The sequence below is a fragment of the Mobula hypostoma genome, chromosome 13 (genome assembly GCF_963921235.1).
Source record: "Mobula hypostoma chromosome 13, sMobHyp1.1, whole genome shotgun sequence".
In the NCBI taxonomy this organism is placed as follows: domain Eukaryota; kingdom Metazoa; phylum Chordata; class Chondrichthyes; order Myliobatiformes; family Myliobatidae; genus Mobula; species Mobula hypostoma.
The window spans coordinates 9,391,175-9,413,972 of record NC_086109.1 but is presented as its reverse complement, the minus strand read 5'-3'; the positions used below and the strand labels follow the sequence as shown (position 1 = coordinate 9,413,972).

Genomic DNA, 22,798 nt, shown 5'->3' with positions numbered 1-22,798 from the left:
TCTTATTTGCTACTCTCCAACCTGTGGGACCTCGTCCAGAATTTTGGACAATGATAACCAATACAACTGTTTCCTCTAACTTCCTTTTGCAATACTCAGGGATGTAGATCAGTAAGTCCTTGGGATTTATCAGCTTTCAGTCTCACCAATTTCTCTCCTGCTATTATTTCACCAATATTAATTTCCTTCATTTCCTCACGAGACTCATGGTTCTCTGAGATTTCTAGCAGGCTTTTGTTCCTTCTCCCATAAAGACTGACACAAAGAAGTCCTCTGCCCTTTTCTTCTTCCCCAGTACGAATGTGTAAGATCGCCCAATCTTACTCGTTTATTTGTGCGGGTGGAGGGGGATTTGGGGGTTGGTGTTCTTGTGGCATTTGGTGCAGGGTAAGTGAGGGATCTGGAGATCGATGTTCTTGCTGCATTTTTGTTAGTTTTCTGCATGGGGACAGGGGGATTTGGGGGCTGATGTTCTTGTTGCATTTCGTGTGGGGCCAGAGGGGTGGTTTGGGGGCTGATGAGAGTGTTGCCGTTCTTTTTTGTGCAGGGGTTGGGTTTACTGTTTCTCTCTGAACTGACTCCCATGGTTTTTCTTTGTTTCATGACTATCTCGAGAAGAAGACTCTCACAAAGTTGTATATTGCATAAATATTGTATATTATCAAAGTTTGATGATAAATGAACCTTTGAACCTTGGGAAGTCCATAATAAGTTCTTCTTATCTTCTACCTTCCACTTCCTTCCTAATCTTCCTTTGCAAATTCTAAAATTCTCCAAATCCTCATCTACTGGTATTCCTGATAATTTTATAAAACACTTCTCTTGATGTAATATTTTCATTGATTTCTCCTGTCAGCTGCAGAGACCATATTTTTCCGATTAGATTTTGTGTCTTAATGTCTTTCTGCTTTGTAAATTGTATATAATTTCTAGCACCTCCACTCCATCCACCAAAAACCGGAACTTGACCCAACATTTTGATTCCCATTCCGACATATCGATCCATGTGCCACAGTGAGGCCACCTTCAGGGCGAAGGAGCAACATCTTATATTCCACCTGGATAGCCTCCAATCTGATGGCATGAATATCAATTTCTCCTTCTAGGAATAAAAATTCCTTCCCCTCCCCTCCTCCATTCCACACTCTGGCCTCTTAGCTCTTCTGTACCTGCGAATCACCTCCCCCGGTGCCCCTCCTCCTTCCCTTTCCTGTAAGGTTCACTCTCCTCTATCAGATTCCTTCTTCTCCAGCCCTTTACCTTTCCCATCCACCTGGCTTCACCGATCACCTTCCAGCTATCCTCCTCCCCTACCTCCCACTTTGTTTTTATTCCAGCTTTTTGCCCCTTCTTTTCCAGTCCTGAGAAAGGGTTTTAGCCTGAAACATGGACTCTTTATTCATTTCCATAGATGCTGCCCGACCCGCTGAGTTTCTCCAGCATTTTGTGTGTGTCGCTCTGGATTGCCAGCAACTGCAGAATCTTATTATTTCTTTAGAAGTTCACCATTGCTGCCCATCATATCTTTTACAATAGTCTCCCAATCAACAACAGCCAACGCACCTCTCTTAACCAGCCCTACCTGGCTCAACCTGTCTGTCAACCTACACATTACTCACTCATCCAATCTCCTCAGGTTCCTGCCTCACCAACATCCCCCTCCACTCTCAGTTTAAACGCAGGACTTCGACCCAAAACATTGAAAATTGCCTTCTCCCTCACCAATGCTGCTTGATCTGCCGAGTTCCTCCTAAGGCTAACAGATAATTTGTTGCTCCAGATTCCAGCATCTCCAGGCTCTCGTGTGTCTCACTTCTCTTAACCTTCACAGGTTCCTTTTTTAGAACTAAGGCCTTCATTTCAGATTGATCTTTTAATATCAATATAAAAATTTTTGTTATAAACATTCCTGCAAATGCTGGAAATCTTGAGGAACACACACAAATGCTGGAGGAACTCACCAGGTCAGTCAGTTCTAAAGGGGAATAAACAGTCAACATTTCCCGCTGAAACCCTTCATCAGGACTCAACAAATTTTCATCATATGATGGTCACTCTTCCTAAATGTCCCTCTTCAACAAGATAACTGATTATTCCCTCCTCAATGCATAACATCAGATGCAAAACATCTCTTTCCTTTTTTAACATATTATTCCAGAATATTACCTTATACTGTACATATTCCATTAATTCATTCTCCACCATATTACTTTGCTGATTGAGGCATAATGGTCTGAATTGAGAATATACTCTCACAGTTTAGAAAAAAAAAGGCCTGATCTAACAACCAAAACATATACATTATTAAAAACACAAGAGATTATTCATATACTCAAAATCCAGAACAACACCCACTGAAAGCTTGAGGAACTCAGTAGGTCAGGCCACATCTATGGAATGGAATAAACAGTCGGTATTTTGAATCAAAACTCTTCATCAGGGCAGATCATCATAGTCCTGAAGAAGGGAGATGTTAACTATTTATTCCCCTACAAAATATGCATATGTTTTTTAACTTTTCAGTCAAACATTTCACACTTACCTCTGTTTTTTAAGATGAAGTATATTGTTCACCATGAAAACTTTAATTTAGTATAATGCTTGACAAATGAATGTTAAGCTGGCAAGTTAGTCATATCGGCAAGATTGAAAAGCAGATTCATACCAGTTAGTGCTAAGACCCCTGCCCAAATCACAGCACTCTTGGAGATATAGCAGCAGTCTTCAACAGAGCAAAGAGTGATGGTAATAGCAAAAATCCACCTCCCTAGACATGAACTGGCAGAGCACTGCGCAAACACATTACCAGTAAGCAGCAGAGAATGACACTGCACACCAAAGAATGAACTTGCTTGACTCTGGTCAATCATGGGTGCGGCACAGAGCTCAAATAAAACACACCATAAAAGTGGAAGAATGTTAAAGACAACCAGCGCTGTGGTGCAGTTGTGGGATTCGGGGTTTGCATCACTCTGGAGGAAGAGACCAGACGAAAAACTGGTGACCATATTTTTAAACCATTCTCCAGAATGTCCTTGAGACTATCCACACAATGGCAAGCCTCCAAGCAAGGCTTCAGCAACCCATCCTAACAACCACAATCAGTGTGTGTCCTAGAAAACAAAGCAAACAGACGGAAACATTTCTGGGAAAAGTATTAGCAGATTGAGATGATGTAGTCAATTCAGCAGAATTAGTTCTCCATAGTAAAGAATGTCTTGCAAACAATGCATTAACTAAAAACTTGAATTGTCAGAATCACCAGAGAGAAATAAGATTAAAGATTAACTTTGTCCTATATATATATATATATATATATATATATATATAGAAACATACAGTGAAATATGTTGTTTGTGTCAAATCTAATCAGCGAGCTTAGTGTAAAGCCCAATTCATACTTCTGCTTCAAACGTATGCCATACGTACCCTACACGGTAGGGCGATGTGCACCTCCCCAAAAATGTAACTCACACATCGCGGCGACGCAGACTGCAACAACTATGATTGGTCCACTTGGTAGCATTGCATTTCCTCCTACGCATTTCCGGTTGCTTTTCTCCGCCATGTCTGTACACTGATGCGAAATAAATGGTTGGAGACGATGAACCAAATCGTCAAATCTACCTGCCGACATCCGAAAATATTTGAAATGCATTTCCTCGTCCATGTCTCTCACGAAGAAACTCAACACAGTGGCATAGAAACCCCACCGACAACTAGCGTTTTGGGGAGAATGTACAAACTGAAGACAGTAGCAGGAATTGAACCCCAATCATTGGCACAGTAAAGCAATTGTGCTAACAGCTATACCGTCATGCCGCATCTGCAAATGTTCGCACTATGGATGGCAAACTGGATTTTGTGGATATACATATAGATATATAATAATTTTTTTGTGTGACTGTATGTTTATTACTATCTTATATTGCTATATGTGCCTTCTGCTGTGCATGATTATTGGTACTATGTTTTGCACCTTGGCTCCAGAGGAATATTGCTTTGTTTGCCTGTATTCCTGGGAATTCATATTTGGTTGAATGATAATTAAAATTGAACTTCAAACTTATATGGTTCAGATTTGTGATCAAACTAAAGAATATTTTATTCTGCAGCAAAAAAAAACATTGTATGTTATGAGACCATTAGACATAAGGGCAAAATTAGGCCATTGATCCCACTGAATCTACTCTGCTACAGGTTTCCCCCGCCATCCGAAGGTAGAGCGTTCCTATGAAGTGGTTCGTAAGCCAAAATGTCGTAAAGCGAAGAAGCAATTACCATTTATTTATATGGGAAAATTTTGTGAGCGTTCACAGACCCAAAAATAACCTACCAAATCATGCCAAATAACACATAAAACCTAAAATAACAGTAACATATAGTAAAAGCAGGAATGATATGATAAATACACAGCCTATATAAGGTAGAAATACTTCTCTACAACGATTGCCTGCACAGATCTCCGTAGCAAAAATCTCACGCAAGCGCTCTCGGCAGAAAATCTCACGCAAGCGCTGTTGACATAAAGGCGTTCTCCAGTAACCTTTAAACTATGAAGCTGCCAAATCTACCAAATAACACGTAAAAATACACAGCCTATATAAAGTAGAAATAATGTATGTACAGTGTAGTATCACTTACCGGAATTGGGAAGACATCGAGCACACTGATGATGGTGTGTTAGACTGACTCGTCGCAGGCTGGATGATGCAGTGGCCCCCACCCTCCGGACCGCCGACTGATACATTGCCGCGAAGCACGCAGGGGTAGCCGGGAGGCACACAGCACATCTTTAAGAAAAAAGCCGAAATAAACATGCTAATTTATTAGGTGCTGCCCAGCACGTAAATATCGGCGCAGATCAGAGGCGAGGCACTGATCTGGGCTGACAATTACGTGCTGGGCGGCACCTAATTAATTAGCATGTTTATTTCGGTTTTTTTCTTAAAGATGTGCTGTGTGCCTCCCGGCTACCCTTGCGTGCTTCGCGGCAATGTATTAGTTGGCGGTCCGGAGGGTGGGGGCCACTGCATCACCCAGCCTGCGACGAGTCAGTCTAACACATCATCATCAGTGTGCTCGATGTCTTCCCAATTCCGGTAAGTGATACTACACTGTACATACATTATTTCTACTTTATATAGGCTGTGTATTTTTACGTGTTATTTGGTAGATTTGGCAGCTTCATAGTTTAAAGGTTACTGGAGAACGCGATAACGCCTTTTATCGCGTGCTGATTTTTTTTCGTAACAGTGAAAACACCTTCTGAAAGCAAAAACAGGGTACTAATGTAGGTCTTTCGTAACAGTGAGGTTTCGTAAAGCGAACGTTCGAATAGCGGGGGACACCTGTACTCCATCATGGCTGATTTATTACCCTTCTCAATCTCATTCTCCTGTCTTCTCCATGCAACTTTGACTCCGACTTATCAAGAACCTATCAAACTCTACTTCAAATATAATAGCTGAAGAAGGTTTTGTATTGCCTAGACAGCAAAGCATGAGAGAACAAAAAAGTATTTATTGTGTTAGATGGAGTAGAGTGACCAACATAAGCAAGGAACGACTATCCCAGTGTTATTTATAACAGATACTGTTTTTGTTCTACAGGAACATTAAGAGGCTGAAGTAGAGTTTTGGTTAATACACGTTCCCAAAATGAAAAGTACAATTTCTATGAGCCCAAGTGCATAACAAAAGGAAGTTCGTTAAATACTAATCAAGTGATGCTTCTCAAAGTCCAACCTTACATCCCCGTCATGAGAGGTGGAGACAGGTAAGCCCAGGCAATAAGGCTCTGGTGAAGCTGTATAGGCTAATCCCCTGTTGTACAGTGGATGCAATGGATTGCAGAAACAGCATCTGTAACAAGCAACACTGCGATCATCGTTCCTTGCTTATGCTGGTCACTCTACTCCATCTAACACAATAAATACTTTTTTGTCCTCTCATGCTACGCTCTCTAGGCAATACAAAACGATCTTCAGCTAGCAACTGCAGAGGACGATGGAGATGGGAGGTCATCGATAGTCTATGCTCCACTGAGCAGCTAAGGGCCCAAGTAAGTAATTAAGTGACACAGATCGGTGTTGTTAACTCAGGTATTTACTTCTGAGCATAATCCAAGGAGTGGTAATTGATTAGCTATGATCAGAGCGGTAGGGAAACGTGGCCTCCTCAAAATTCTTCTGAAGAAAAAAGGTCATAAACATATGCACAAAGTCACCGCAAAACACATTTGCCAGCAAATTTAAATTCTTGGCTGTATACTTGCTGCAAAAAGTATGTAAATTTCACAGCTTTACAAGTCAAAGTCAAGTTTATTTTGAAATGCACAATGACAATGAAAAACTGACTTGCAGGCACATCACAGGCACAGAGCATCAGGTAAGCAGCATTCACAAGAAAAAGATGAATCAAACATAAATCAGGGCAGCATAGTGGTGTAGCTGCTAGTGTAATACTTTACAGTGCCAGTGATGGGAGTTCAGTTACTGTCACTGTCTGAAAGGAGTTTGGATATTCTCCTCATGACTGTGTGGGTTTCCTCTGGGTGCTCCAATTTCCTCCCACATTACAGGTTAGAGTTAGTAAGTTGTTGACATGCATTGCTAGCATTGTCGTTGCAAGTGTAGCAACACTCGCAACACTGAATCACAACCTGGTATGAAAACTCCAATGCCTTTGAACAGAAAATCCTACAAACGGTAGTGGATTCAGCCTAGTACATCACAGGTAAAGCTCTCCCAATCACTGAGCACATCAACATTAAAAAGTTGCCATAGAAAAGCAGCAACCATCATCAAAGAACTTCACCACCCAGGTCATGTTCTTTTCTCGCTGCTGCCATCAGGTAAAAAGTACAAGTACCTCAGGACTCACACCACCCAGTTCAAGAACAGTTACTTCCCCTCAACCATCAGGCTCTTGAACGAAAGGGGATAACTCCAATCACTTGCCTATCCATTGAGATGGTCTCCCAACCAATTACCTCGCTTTAAGGACTCTTTATATGGTTATATGGTTATTCTCTTTATTTATTGCTATTTACTTATATTTGCATTTGCACAGTTTGTTGTCTTCTGCACTCAGTTTGATCTTTCACTGATCCTGTTATTGTTACTATTCTACAGATTTGCTGAGTATGCCCACAGGAAATGAATCTCAGGGTTTTATTATAATAGACTCTGATAATAAATTTACTTTGAACTTTGTTGGCTGCCCCCAGCACATTGATAGACTGTGTTGGTCGTTGATGCAAATGTTGCATTTCACTGCATGTTTTGATGTACATGTGACAAATAAAGTAGCCTAAACATACATTACACATAATTTTTCCAAGAAAGAACACAATTAGAACAAAAAAGAACATTTTAGTGCGAAGTGTTCAAAGTGGTCATAGTGTTGCTAAACTGTAGTGATTAGGGTTTTGCCAGCTGGCTCAAGAAGCAGATGTTTGAAGGGAACTAATTAATATTTACAGTACATACTAAATGCTGAGACCAATAGCCTGATTTTCATTTTTAAAACAGAATCTGACATTAGTGAGAGTAGTGGATCAGAGACCAAACAGTTTTTAATGACCCACACTTGAACTATCCAAACAGCCTAGTCGCTCTGCAGATGCTTCTCAATCTGCTAACCATGTCCACCATCTGCTTGCCATGTTGTTTCTGTAAGTCTGGTCAGTTTGGGTTAACATCTGACAGCATGCTTTTCTATCTTTCACTAGTTTCAATAGCACAAGGCAGAACAGTGGACACTTCCCAAACATACTCTCCTCTGAGTCCTCATGTCATTTTTTTGTCTGCTTTAAAATTGCAAAGCATCATAGAACTTGGAGCATAAAAGATTGATCCTTTTTTTTGTTGCCATTTTGTGCAATTTCGGTCAGGGTGGACTGACTCTGTGGCCTGCAGTCAACGAACAACACAGCATTACACTAAATTGAACTAAGCTGAAACTGAACATTCATTGACTTTGTGGTTTGACGTTTTATATTGTGTTTTTAACTTGGTTTTTTTTACCATTTGTGTGATTTGTTTTTTGCAAGTGTTGAAGGTTTGACGTTTTTCTTTGAACAGATTCCATGGTTTTCTTTGTTTCGTGGCTGTCTGTGGGGAGACAAATCTCAGGATTGTATACTGCATACTTTGATAATAAGTGTACTTTGAACTTTGAATCCTCGAACAGTAAAGCACAATCTAACCTCTTCAGCCCATGATACTGTCCTGACCTCTTAACCTTCTCCAAGATCAATCCAACCCTTCCCTTCCCCAAGAGCCCTCCACTTTTCTTTCATCCACGTGCCTATCTGTCACTGATATTCTGGGTCTGCACAAAGTAGAACTTTTACAGATTACAATTACAAGGATTTCAGATATGCGCCATAATGGATGTGAATAATTCTGAAAATGGGTAGCCTTGAATTGTGGAACGTCCCAACAATGCACATCTGCTATCCTTCCGGATGAGCTGTGCCTGAAAGGATGATTTTCAGTCATATGAAACCAGCGTGGTTGCTGGGCTGTCTCCGCTTCCAGTAATACAACACGAATTAAAGCCAAGCTTATCCTGCGTCATTAGCAGGAGGCCAACAGTTGTATGCAATGACTTACAGCTGGAATCAGCCAATACACACATTTACACTGCAACACTACACCTGCCATGCACAAGGCTCTTGTCCCAAATGGTTAATAATAAAAGTTCTGGAACTTGTGTGAAAACACTTCCCAACCATGCTGCCTAATGGCCAACTAACAAGAGAGGACAAACGTGGAAGATGTTGGATAAATTCTGACCAAGGATCACAGAGCCAAAATGCTGTTTTTCCTTCCACTGACCAGCTGAATTTCTCCCTCATTTTCTGATTTTCGTTTCAGATATCCAACATCTGCACTGTTTTTATTTAATGAGAGACAAATGCTTAACCTGACTTGGCTGCCACTCTATTGAAGAGAAAAAAAAACACAGAAATAATTAAACAATTGTAAAAGGCACCAGAGTACATTAGAGAGGCTAATATGGTTTCAATGAACTATATATTTCTACCGCAGAGGTTCCCAACCTTTTTTATGCTATGGATCATTAAGCAAGGGATCTGTGGATCCCAGGCTGGGAACCCCTGCTCTACCATAACATTGACAGATCTTGGGATAAACTATAATTATTACAAATTGAATGGGTAATAGCTAACCATGACTTATGATAGGTAAGAGACAGTCACTGCTGATTGGAAATACATTGGGCAATAGAGACCAGCCTTGACTATGATTCATGTGCGATAACAAAGGTAGCAAAAGTACTCAATGTTCCACAGAGTTTTCATACCCCCTCCTGTTTGTTCGAGATTGTTTGTATCTGTTCATTTTTACCCAAAAGCATGTAGCATCTATTGAAAGTTTAAAATAAACTGTGAAGATATGCAACCAAGTATAGTCTACCTCTGGCACAAGAAAGACACAGAATCCCTGGACGTGCAGAAAATACCATAAAGACGTTTCTAATCATCAAAGGATTTAGGGAGGCGAGCTACCTAAAATTACGGTTTTTAGCTTTGTAGAGGGACAACCGAATGAAAGATGCCAAAACAGACTGAAATGCAAACTATTAATCAAAATAGTGAAGGACTAATTGGCAAAGAATTATTCTCTTAAGAGAAGGATGAAGGTAGAATTCATTTGTAAAAGAGTAAGGGCATTATTGATGGTTTGGTTGTTGGGGATACACAGAACTGGGATGTCACAATGTTTTCTATGATCCATCCCATTTTTATGACCTTTCCCCTTGTCTTTTTCCCTAATTCATGACTTCCGAAGTAGGCTTCATGGTATAACTTTAAAGTTTTCAGAATTGGGCTTATCATCACTGACATAAGCCATGAAACTTGGTGTTTTGAGGCCATAGTACAGTGTAATGCAAAAAATTACTTTGAGTTGCAATAAAAAGAAATAAATCATGCAAAAAGGGAAAAGTGTTGGACTGTTCAGAAGTCCGATGACAGAGGGGAAGAAGCTATTCCTAAAACATTCAGGGTTTTCAGGTTTTTGTATCTCTTCCCCCTTGGCAGTAATGAGAAGACCAAGTTGAAAGTTGTAAGAAGATTGGGCTAAGTAAACCCAGGACAATGGTAAGAAATTATAGCCATAGAAAGATACAACACAGAAACAGGCCCTTTAGTGTACTGAATACTGAAGGGTCCCCTCCCCTTAAAGATGATAGGCTGGTGTGAAGAGGAAAGAGGCCGGAGTAGGGAATAGAAGAAGGGAGGGGGAGGGAAATATTTTTACCAGAAGGAGAAATTGATATTCATGCCATTACTTTAGAGGCTACCAAGATGGAATAAAAGCTGTTGCTCCTCCACACTGAGGGTGGGCTCCTCTTGGCACAAGAGGAGGCCATGGAAGGACATGTTGGAACTGGAATGGGAATCAGAATTAAAATGTTTGGCCACTCAGAAGTTCCACTTTTGGTGGATGAAACAGTGGTGCTCAATGAAGTGGTCCCCTATTTACAACACAGGTCTCACCAATATAAAGGAGGCCGCATCAAGAGCATCAGACTCAGAAGATTCACACATGAAGTGTTGCCTTATCTGGAAGGACTGTTTGGGGCCCTGAATGGAGGCGAGGGAGGAGGTGGATGGGCATGTGTAACACGTTGGCTGCTTCCAGGAATAAGTGCTGGGAGAGAGATTAGTGGGGTGGGGCAAATGGACAAGGGAATCATGGGGAGAAAGCTTGGGAGGGGGTGGGAGGTAAAGGTACGTTTGGTGGTAGGAACCCATTATGTCAACTATCCCTTCCTCCCAACAGAAGGATTTTAAATCTTACATCTGTCCAACAACACGAGGGAGTAAAAAATCTTGCGTTATGACTCCGTCGCAATGTACAGACATGTGAATTTATAAGCGTAATGGCTTGTAGAAAGCTTTAATGCTGTGGTATCATTTACCAGACAGAAGCAGCTGAAACAGTTTATGGTTGGGGTGACTGGTGTCCCCGATTATCTTCCAGGCCTTATTTACACACCTGCTGCTGCAATTGTCCTCAATGGAACTCAACCCACTGAGTTCTGCCAGCAGGTTGGTCACTGCAGCCAGCTCTCATTCCTATTTGCTATCTAGTTAGATCCTGCTTGAAAATACTCATTCTCAAACATTAAGTGAGAATGAGATAGGCTCAGCTTTGACCTTTTTCCATTCTTGGTGCAACAGTATTGTTTGCCGACTCAAAGCCAAGCACGCAGGTGAAAACTGGTCACTTGAGTGTTATCCTGAAGAGCAGGTTAAACTAGGTTAGTTTATTGTCATGTACACCAGGATGCAATGAAATTCCGTGTCTCTGTGATGCTCACAGAGCAAACACGATAATAATAAAAGAGAGTGGACATTAAGGGGATGTTTTCTAGAGTGGGCTAGTCTAGGACCAGAGGGCACAGCCTCAGAATAGAAAGACATCCCTTAGAACAGAGATGAGGAGGAATTTCTTCAGTCAAAGTGTGGTGAATCTGTGGAATTCATTGCTACAGATGGCTGTGGAGGCTAAGGTATTAGATATATTTTAAATGGAAGTTGATAGGTTCTTGATTAGTCAGGGCGTCAAAGGAGTTAGTCCAATGAAGGAGTTAGAAGGTAGGACAGAGAAGAAACAGAATGTTTTTGATTCTAAAAAAGTGTTTATCTTCCACTGCTGTGATGCATAGCTAACTTTTTAATATTACTTTACTTTATACTTTATAGTGGCCAAACAATTAATACTAGAGCATACAATCATCACAGCGATATTTACTTCTGCTCTTCGTGCTCCCTGGAGTACAAATCGATAGTAAATATTTAAAAAAATTAAATTATAAATCATGAATAGAAAATAGAAAAGGGAAAGTAAGGTAGTGTAAAAAAACCGAGAGGCAGGTCCCGATATTTGGAGGGTACGGCCCAGATCTGGGTTAGGATCCGTTCAGCAGTCTTATCAGTTGGAAAGAAGCTGTTCCCAAATATGGCCATATTAGTTTTCATCAGGGAGAAGGCAGAAAAATGGGGTTGAGAGGGATAAAAGAAAATCAGCCATGATTGAATGGCAGTGCAGCATCAATGGGCCAAATGGCCTAATTCAACTGCTATGCCTTATGCTCTGATAGGGCTGATAAATACAAATAATATCGCTATCATAATTATACAGCAGGGAAATAGGCCCTTCAACCCAACTCATCCATGCCAATCAAACTAAGCTAGCCCCACCTGCCTGCAGCCAGCTCGTATCTCTCTAAATCTGTCCTACCAATCAACCTGTTCAAATGGCTTTTAAATGTTGTAATTGTACCCACTCCTACAACTTCAGATTCAGATTAATTTATTTGTCATATGGCCTAATTCTGACGACAAGAGCAAAGAAGTGAAACAAAAAAGTACTGAAATGGCAACAGTAGAATACCCAAGACACGTAGTGTTAACAGAATGAAATCATAACAGCACCACCAGAAAGGAGATGTGGAAGAGGTAATTAATTCAGATATCTGCTAGCAGTGGGGAAAATAGCTGTTCTTAAGTCTGAACATCTGGATTTTTAAGCTCCCCCATCTTCTCCATGAAGGTAGAAGATAGAAAAGGGAAAAGCTATGGAGGCAGGCATCTTTGACAATGTCACTAGCATTCTTGAAGCAATGCACCATGAAGATGGACTGGATGGAAAGAGGTGATAAACCTGTGATAATCTGGACCACGTGGGCAGAGTGGGAGAAGGTGGTCTGGTTGGTGGGTAGCATTGTTTTTTTTTCAGTAAAATCAATACTACCCATTAACAGCACAACTTCAAAGAGGCAATGAAACAGCCATCTTGAAATACTGAAATACTCTGTGTCATGGGCACTATCATGTTATTTCAATATCTGTTCTGCAGTGTGAGCAATAATTATTAGATTTTTTTCAGATGAATAACTGATAATTCCTTGAGACCAGAATACGACAGCAATATAGGACCCCCTTTATCTCAGCAATTAGAACCACAAAGTCAAGTAACCATTTACCAAAAAATTAATGAAATCACTAGATGTTATTAATCTGATTAAAGTCTGTCACGAGCCTCGTGGCTTATGCCGGTTTCCGTGGCATGAAGCGACTGAGAGTACGAGACTCCACACCCTCCCCCCCCACCCCGGATAGGATGCCAATCTATCGAGAGGTTAACCCCCAGCATTTCTGCCAGTACCCATTCTCAGCTGGACAGACTGGAGCATTGTGTGGTTAAGTGCCTTGCTCAAGGGCACACACAAACCCATGACCTTCAGATCACTGGTCCAACGCCCTAACCACTTGGCCACGCACCACACTTACTAATCTGAAAGGAGGAGGAAATCATATTCACAAAAAAAACTTCATGTCTGTCATTGTAAAACAGAATGAAAGAAATTGCTAATCACTACAATGTTTTAACTAGATAACAAGGATGTAAGTAAATGTTCTGAAGAGAAAACCTAAAACCAAGGTTGCTTAAATTCTACGGTTTCTTAATTACTATCTTTAGTTTGTTCTAAATTTACACGGGATACTATATACACCAAACACATTTTACAGAAGATCACTGAATTATTTTAACTTGAGGGGAACTAGTCTTTGCAATAATTTTTAAAATAATAGAGGTATAAAAATCAATTCTAGTCTGTATACCTGTATTTGTAAGTAGCTGTTTCCATCAAAAATTTAAAACAGCTCTTCACCTTTAAGATAATGAACTTCCTTAAACCCACTTTAGTGATGCATTTACTCAATGAATTTTCAGTGTTTACTATATAGCAACAATAACTGAATTAATGCACAAAACCCAGAATATTTATCATATTAAAGCTTCAAAAACATCATCATATAAAACACAGGAAATCCATGGAGTCAGTGGTGGTGGGGAAGGCATTGGTCAGAACATACTTGGGGTATTGTGAGAAGTTTTGGCCTCTTATCTAAGAAAAGATGAGCTGGCATTGAAGAGGGTCCAGAGGAAGCTTATGAGAATGATCCAGGGAATTTAAGGGTTAACATATGAGGAGTGTTTGAAGGGATTTAGAACAATGAGGGGGGTTCTCTTTGAAAACTATAGAATATGAAAGGCCTAGATACAGTGAATATGGAGAAAATATTTCCAATAGTAGAGGAGTCTAGGAGTGGAGGGTACATCCTCAGAATAGAAGGACATCTCTTTAAAACAGAGATGAGGAAGAATATCTTTAGCAAGAGAGTGGTTAATTTGTAGAATTCATTACCACGGACGGTTGCTGAAGCCAAGGCATTAGGATATTGAAAGCGGAGGTTGAGAGGTTCTTGACTAGCAAGGGCATCAAAGGTTACAAGGAGAAGGCAGGAGATTGGGATAATAAATCAGTCATGAAGGAATGGCGCAGTAGACTTAATGGGTCAAATGACTTAATTCTGCTCCCATGTCTTATGGTCCTACGGAAGGGAGAATTTAGTACAACTTGTTTATCTTGCTCTTTGTTTATCAATCTAATGGAAAGAAAAGGAATGTTCCCAATAAATATGATTGGGTTGCAGGGGTAACTAATGGTTCTAAACTACATATTCAAACTTATGAGTTGAGAGTATGACTATTTTAGAACACAAATCGTTGCCCTAAAAAGTCATAGCTCCATACCACCATACAGCATAACACTGCAGAGCATGACAAATGGATCCATTTATCAATTGACCTTATACAACTCTTTTCTCTTACGGTCCTATGGATAATCCAGCATGAAAAACTAATATTAAAGAGTTAGCTATGCATCACAGCAGTAAAAGATAAGCAATTTTTAAAATCAGAAACATTCCTTCTTTGTTCGGCTTTCTGTCATATGAAGAGCATTTGATGGCTCTGGGACAGTATACACTGGAATTCAGAAGAATAAGGGATGACCTAATTGAAACCTATCGAATGTTGAAAGGCCTCTATAGAGTGGATGTGGAGAGGATGTTTCCTGTGGTGGGAGAGTCTAGGACCAGAGGACACAGCCTTAGTATAGAGGGGCGTCCTTTTAGAACAGAGACAAGTCGGAATTTCTTTAGCCAGAGACAGATGAATCTGTGGAATTCGTTGCCACAACTAGCTGTGGAGGCCAAGTCTTTAAGTATATTTGAGATAGAGGCTGATAGATTCTAGATTAGTAAGGGCATGATGGGATACAGCGAGGTGGCAGGCGATTAGGGCTGAGAGGGAAATGGATCGGCCATGATGAAATGGTGGAGCTGACTCAAAGGGCCAAATGGCCTAATTCTGCTCCTGTATCTTATGCTCTTATGGACTGCTCATTCATGAGCATTAACTCATTCAAGCAGGCTTAAACTGGCACATCAACTTGCGACTGAGGATGGAAAAAGATGCTTTCTTCACTGACCAGGATTGATCCTGATCTCCAGCGCTGTCCGTGTGGAGTTTGCAAGTTCTCTCTGTGACTGCCTGGGCTTCCCCTCAGGTGTTCTGACTTCTCAGAATGGGTTGGTAAGCTGATAGCAATTATACATTACCTCTAATGTAGGTGGATGGAGGGAAAACCAGGGGTATTAATAAGCATGTGAGAGATAATAGGGAAACATGTATAGACTAGGATTGATAGATTGCTCTGAGAGCCAGCATCAACTTGTATTTCCAAACGGATTCCTACACAAGGAAATTAAATGAGAAATACCGTCTGATGGAGAGTCTTTGACCTGAAATATTGGCACTGTTTTGCTTTCTACAGATCCTATCTGACGAAGTGTTTCCATTTTTGGTTTTTATTTTAGATTTCTGGCATGCTCGGTTTTATTTAGCTGCAACATTAACATTTCCTTAAAACTTTAGGCAGACAAGTGTTTAACTGTTCACTGGAGTGGTAATGGGTAACACTGCGTTTACATTCACATGGAATTGGTCAATTTGAACTTTTTGGCCAAAGTACTTTGGAGATATTTACTGGATAAACAAATGAAAAAAAAAACAAATTGCTTTACTCTGCTCTGCAATAACGATCAACCAGTAGTCACTTCTACTCCCGAACTACCATGGACAGCCACATCCACCCCTCTGGCCCTGCTACATAACTATGGAAATCTGCTCAAATACCGATGCAACACAGAAGATGCTGGAGGAACTCAGCAGGTGAGGAAGCACCTATGGAGAAAAACAGACAGTGGACGTTTCAGGTTAACACAATGCTTTACAACACCAAGCATAAGATTGGGATTCAATTCCCACCACTGTCTGTAAGGAGTTTGTAAGCTCCCCTCTGTGACTGTGTGGGTTTCCTCCCACATTCCAAAGACATACAGGTTAGGGCTAGTAAGTTGTAAGCATGCTTTGTTGGCGCCGGAAGTGTGGCAACACTTGAGCTGCCCAGCACAATCATCGCTGATCTGATTTGACTTAACGGAAACAACATTTCACTGTATGTTTCAATGTACATGTTGCAAATAAAGCTAATCTATCATCAGCAGATCAACAGTCCTGATGAAGATCTAACAATCTTCATCAGGACTGGTAAAGGGCCTTCACCCAAGTTGTCGACTATCCATTTCCCTCCATAGATGCTGCCTCACATGTTGAGTTCCTCCAGTATTTGGTGTGTTTCGCCAGATGTAAAGCATCTGCTATATCTTATAAGCTCAAATACTGATTTCACAATATCACTAACCAAGTATACAATTGGAGAGCATCTAACTTGGTCAAGTGGTCAGTAACTCATGGGCATGCATATTAAATGTTGTATTTTGTGTTCCTTTATAGGGAACAAAAGATACACAAATAAAATTTGAGGAGGAATTTGCTTGCTTTGACCTTTACTGGAATAAGACAGTCTTATCTCCATAGTTATTAACTACAGGTTTCTTACAGTGATGCAAGTGAGCTACTGAGACAAGATAAATCAAGCATGCAAAATCTTTCCTCAACATCAGCTGCAATTATTCCATCATTTATATGCAAACAGATGCAAAGTTCCATTAGAATTAAACAATATACCAGAGCTTCCAGTAATGTGAAGGAGAATTTGTCAGTATTAACTTGTTGGTTTCCTATAGAAGAACATGCCTGCTTTTGTCCATGAGGAGAACTTGGATGTCACGGGTTTTGCCGAAAGTACGTGTTGATCCTCACCAAACATTTTAGCCTTTGCTATGATTTCACGTAAAGGTGATAAGCTAGACATTGAAAATTCATTATTTCCCCAAATAAGTGGTTGGTTTAATAAAACTGAAGGAGATTGAAGATCTCAGGAGGATGGAAAAAGGAGGAGCCAGTGAGCTACAGTGGATATACCATATGCAAGGTAAGTACAATAGTTAAGTGCAAGTTCATTAATAATAAAACTAATGAAGATTGCTAATATGAGTGGACCCATCTACCTGTGACACCACTTTCAGGGAATTATGGATCTCTATTCCCAGTTTCCTTCTCCTTTCCAAGCCCCATGTGAGGTGATTCTTGATTGTGTCTCCGATTAACACGAGACTAATACAAGTGAAATGTCTCACTGCAAGAAAAGTGAAGGTAAAAGTGAAAAATCCAGCAGTGAGCCAGCTTAACTAGAAACTCAGTAAAAGCTATGTGGACAAGAGAAATGAGACTCAGTATGCAAGATTTCTACTTATTTAAAATAAACTGTCCCTAAAGCTGATCATTATTAGAACTGAAAATCACCCAGCTTAAGCAGATACTGTACATGCCAATAATCAGACATTAACAAACAAAACACATAATGGAGCCAGTGAAGGCCAGTACCACTGAAATAACAAAACTCTTAATCATGGAAAAACTACTTACATTCAGTTCAAGTTAGTAAAGGTCAATACCACTGAAATAACAAAATTCTTACTCATGGAAAAACTATTTATACTTAGTTCAAATTATTAACCTCCAAGATGACGGACCACAACCTTGTCATAGGGTTTGGAAGCTTGTGTGCTTCAATGACCCAGAGAGCTATGTTGACTGGAGATAGAGCTTTATGCTTTGACTCTTGGTAGGCCACCCATGCCAGGCGGGTCAAAGGGTAGAACCCTGACTAAGAGTAGTCTATTGGTCTTCCAGGTTCAGGGGTTCAGCTCAGGGCTAATAACCCTGACTGGTCAAAACAAAATTGTTACAGAAACAGCAATGGAGAATCTTTTTATATCTGTGCGCGATGGTATATGGCCAAGAACAGACAGAAATGGAGGACTTTCAATGCTCCCCTAAAGGCCAGCAGCGCAACGGGCAGTAACAAATTATTTAAGTATTATTTCAACTAGTTGTTAGGTTAGTAAAGAAAAAAGAAACCTTGTAGCGATAACCCCGTAGTGATCTAAGAACATTTGTAATATTCTGCATTAAAATAAACTGCATTTTATTTGAAATTATTCTTCATGATTGTGAGAAAAACACCACGCATAAGTGCATTTTTCTATCTTATCTAAAGATTCACACCAAGGCAGCATTTTTCCATTGTCCTTCAAATTCCAAAACTCAAGGTCCTTGTTTAAAAGACTATCGCAGAATTATTGGACTTTGATGATAGTAATTAGGGTAGAATCGTAGTGGCACGTTAGCATAACAGTTACGGCAATCACTTTACACCACTGAATCACTAGTCAGGGTTCGATCCCTGCCACTGCCTGTAGTGAGTTTGTATGTTTTCCCCATCACTGTGTGGGTTTCCACTGGGTGCTCTGGTTTTCTCCCACATTCCAAAAGACATATGGGTTAGGGTTAGTCATGCTACGTCAGCACCAGAAGCCTGGCGACGCTTGTGGACTGCCAACAGCACACTCCTCGCTGATTTGATTTGATCCAAACTACACATTTCACTGTTATGTTTCGATGTACATGCAACACATAAAGCTAGATAATCTTATTCCACTGTGTAGGACAAGCACAATAAAACTACCCTTTCAGTGTGGACGTTTAATGGACACCTGAGAAAGGAAAAGCATTCCTGAAGGAAATGCATAAAGGAGAGCAGGGGGATAAAAGTGAAATACAATCAATTTTCGATGCACTAAGAATCCTTTCCCAATTGGTATTCTCAATACATTTCAACTCTTAGAACATAGATAACAAGTTTACTTGGCTGCATCTATTCCTTGGCAATCCTTACTTTATTTCTTAAGGGAATTTCCCCCTCCCCAATAAAATATTTGGGATTTTGAATCACTTAAAGAAGAGTGCATAGTGCACAGAGAAACATACTTTTAATTTGCCAGAACATTCAAACTGAAATAGGGAAACTGAAAGAAACAATTAGGAAAGTCCATTGTTAAAGGGGGATTTCATTGAAACTGACTGAATATTGAAAAGCCCAGATGTGGAGAGGCTATTGCATTTTGAGGGGGAAGTCTAGGACCAGAGCCTCAGGATAGAAGGGCATCCTTTTAGAACAGACATGAGGGGGGAATTTCTTTAGCCAGATAATGGTGAATCTGTGGAATTCTTTGCCATAGGTATCTGTGGAAGCCAAGTCATTGGATATATTTAAACTAAAGGTTCATAGGTTCTTGATTAGTCAGGGCATCAAAGGTAGGAGAGAAAGCAGGAGAATGGGAATGAGAGGGATAATAAATCAGTCATGATGGAATGGCAGATCAGACTCCATGGGATGGATGGCCTAAATCTGCTTTTATTTCAAACAGTCTAATAGATAGAGAAAAAAAAATACGCTTATGAAAGCTTCCAACAAAATTTACCAAAACAAGGAGAAGAAACGCCCTTACATTCATGTCTCTGTTAAATAAGTCTAGTGTTACTCTGAGAGTCTTCATTCCTCTTACTCAACTGTGAAGAATGTCCATGTTAAAACTGCATTTTAACCACTGTTTTATATACCTTATAAAGGAAAGGTCTGAATAATCCCTGCCTGAACTCAAATCCAACAATGGACCAAATGCCTCTCCTTTGGATAGCTCCGTCTATGAAAGAAAGAGAAGATAAATGCAGAACTCAAAACATCGCGGTGCGAAGGGCCTATACTGTGCTGTAATGTTCTATGTTCAATGTGTACGTTTATGCATTGCTCAGAAAAATACATTATTTTTTGGAATTGCTTCCACTATTTTTAGTAATATTTGCCATAACAAAGTTTTGGTGGCAAACTTCAGCACTTAGTAGTCACAAAATTATTAAAACAATAATCTTGGAGCTTTTGTTACTAGATAATTTAGTTAGCAGCCTTTGACTCCACTAGAGGTCTCCTGTTTGCCATTTTAAATATCCTCTTGGAAGGGCTCAACTGACAGAGGATGCAAGCAATATTTACTGCTGATGGAGCAGATCAATTTCCTGGATTTGTGGTAAGTTCCTTTTTAATTTGTGCCTCGCTGAGTAATGCCACTGACATCGAATTGCAGGTGAGTGCAAGATTTTTATTGTTGTGACAACAATATGTGGTACTGCTCAAAGTCAATTTGCACAGCATGGAGAATAAGTCAGATTATCATCAGAGCAGTAAGCAGTTATTGAACTTCTGTGGTCTCTCCCCACATGGGTGGAGTACCAACTGGATGATTTGCCTCCACCCAGAGTAAAGTGACTGGATGAAAATTTAAAGAATGCCTGCACAATTAACCAACTACTAAATAAAAATCACTGGCAAAATAAATATTTTAAAACAGCATAAACATTTTTCTTGGAATTTATTCAAGTGCCACATAATTCTCCCACGTTCTGTTAAAAGCTCTAAAATCATCAGAAATCTTCCAAAAATGTATTAAATCCCCTTGAGCATGGGCAGAAAATTGCAGCTCAAGGCCAGGGATGATTTTAAAAATATTATTTAATCATAGCATAACCATGAAGGTGACTTTCAAAAACAGTATTATAAATTTTGTCCATAAAAATGCTTCAAACTATCACCTTGTGTCTCTTAATGCTAATTCCTGCCATTACAAGCTTTCAACTTTAAAAAAAAATCATCCACATCGGTAAATATCTGCTTTAAAATTTATCCTGCCAACTCTCAAGAAAAAACAAATTACAGTGTTAAATTAACATGCATACTCAACAAAATTTAAGACAAAAAATATACAAATCTCAGCTGCAGAAATTCCTGATTCAAATGAAATTGCGAGATTCATAAAATTCCATCTTTCTTTCCAGACACTCAGACTAAACCACACAATCATGCTCCCAATTAGGCCTTGTACCCCCATCACCAAAACCACATATTTCCAATTCCATGATAGTTTCTTTCTCCTTGCTGTTTCTTCTTCCAAGATCCCCATTTTAAACTGCGTCTTCACCAACCTCCAGACTCTGTACGATTTTAGTTATAACATCCAAACTTCGATCACCTTCTAGCTGATCTATGTTGGCCTGCAGTTTCCTAAAGAATTAAGTTTTTATATCAGAATCAGAATAAGGTTTACTATTACTGACAGCATTAAATATTTGATATACTATAATTTACAATAAGAAATATATTAAAAATAAGCAGCACAGGAGAGTAGTGGTAAGCACAATGCTTTACAGTACAGGTGACCCGGATTCAATTCCCACCGTTGCACATAAGGAGTCTGTATCTTCTCCCCGTGACCATGTGGGTTTCCTCCGGATGCTCTGGTTTCCTCCCACAGTCCAAAGACATACTGGTTGGTAAGCTAATTGGTTACCGTAAATTGTTCTGTGATTAGGCTAGGATTAATTTGGAGGATTGCTGGGCAGTGTGGCTCGAAGGGCCAGAAGGGCCTATTCTGCACTGTATCTCAATAAATAAATAAATAAACAATAAAAGTCAATAAAAATCAAGTAAGTAATGCAAAAATCAAACAAGTAATGCAAAAATAGTGTGGTAGTGCCCATGGGTTCATTGTTCGTTCAGAAATCTGATGGCAGAAGGGAAGCTGTTCCTAAAATGCTGTATACTATTGACTATACAGTTTACTTAATTGTAGTGTATACTGGTGAAAGGCAATGAGCATGATGGCCAGTTCTTATCCAGCACTTTACAAGCCTTGAGCTCCATCATTCCTCTAAATTTAGTTTCCCCACAGTATTCCTTCTGTTTAGTATCCCCCCCCTCGATCTAATCCACCTTTTCTACATTTAAAGTTTCAAAACCCATCTTAGCCCACAAATATTCACTTCTCATCAGATCACTTCAGACCTAAGACCCTCGACTTCCCAAATCAGTAGACCACAATCTGTGCGGATCAGAAATAACATCGCTACCTCACAGACAATAAACACTGGCGTATCTCAACGATATGTGCTTAGCCCAACACTCTACTCTCTCTACACACGACTGGGTGGCTAGGCCATCTACAGTTTGCTAACAATACAACCATTGTTGGCAGAATTTCAGATGGTAATGAAATGGCATACAGGAGTAAGATACATCAGCTAGTTGAGTAGTGCCGTAACAATAACCTTGCACTCAATATCAGTAGGACCAAAGACCTGATTGTGGACTTCAGAAAGGGCAAAATGATGGAACACACACCAATCCTCAGATGGATCAGAAGTGGAAAGAGTGAGCAATTTCAAGGTCCTGGGTGTCAATATGTCTAAGGACCTAACCTGGACGCAACATATCAATGCAGCTACAAAGAAGGCACGACAGCCGCTATATTTCATTAGAAGTTTGAGATTTTGTATGTCTCCAAAAGTAGTTGAAAGTTTCTACGGATGTACTGTGGTTGTACAATGGAGAGTATCCTGACTGGCTGCATCACTGTCCAGTATGGGCAGGGCTACTACACAGGATCAAAGTAAGCAGCAGAGACTGTAAGCTTAGCTCCATCATGGATAACAGCCTCCGTGGTATCCATGACATCTTCACAGAACGATGCCTCAAAAAGGTGGCGTCCA

General features: G+C 40.1%; 1 protein-coding gene across 15 annotated transcripts in view; it reads right to left on the bottom strand.

Moving 5' to 3' along the window:
- LOC134355408 (fibroblast growth factor receptor substrate 2-like) overlaps window positions 1-22,798 on the bottom strand; it is a 97,918-nt gene that overhangs the window by 35,303 nt on the left and 39,817 nt on the right. For 5 of the 15 annotated variants that reach the window (XM_063065242.1, XM_063065241.1, XM_063065256.1 and 2 more), the window contains 2 exons: window positions 19,820-21,314; window positions 17,365-17,492 (listed from right to left, as the gene is read on the bottom strand). The exons of 5 other annotated variants lie outside the window; for them this stretch is intronic. The gene's annotated coding sequence lies outside the window, so the exon portion shown is untranslated. Of the gene's footprint in view, window positions 1-17,364; window positions 19,752-19,819; window positions 21,315-22,798 lie in introns of those variants that run through there. 5 more of the 15 variants (XM_063065245.1, XM_063065244.1, XM_063065247.1 and 2 more) reach the window with 3 other exon arrangements.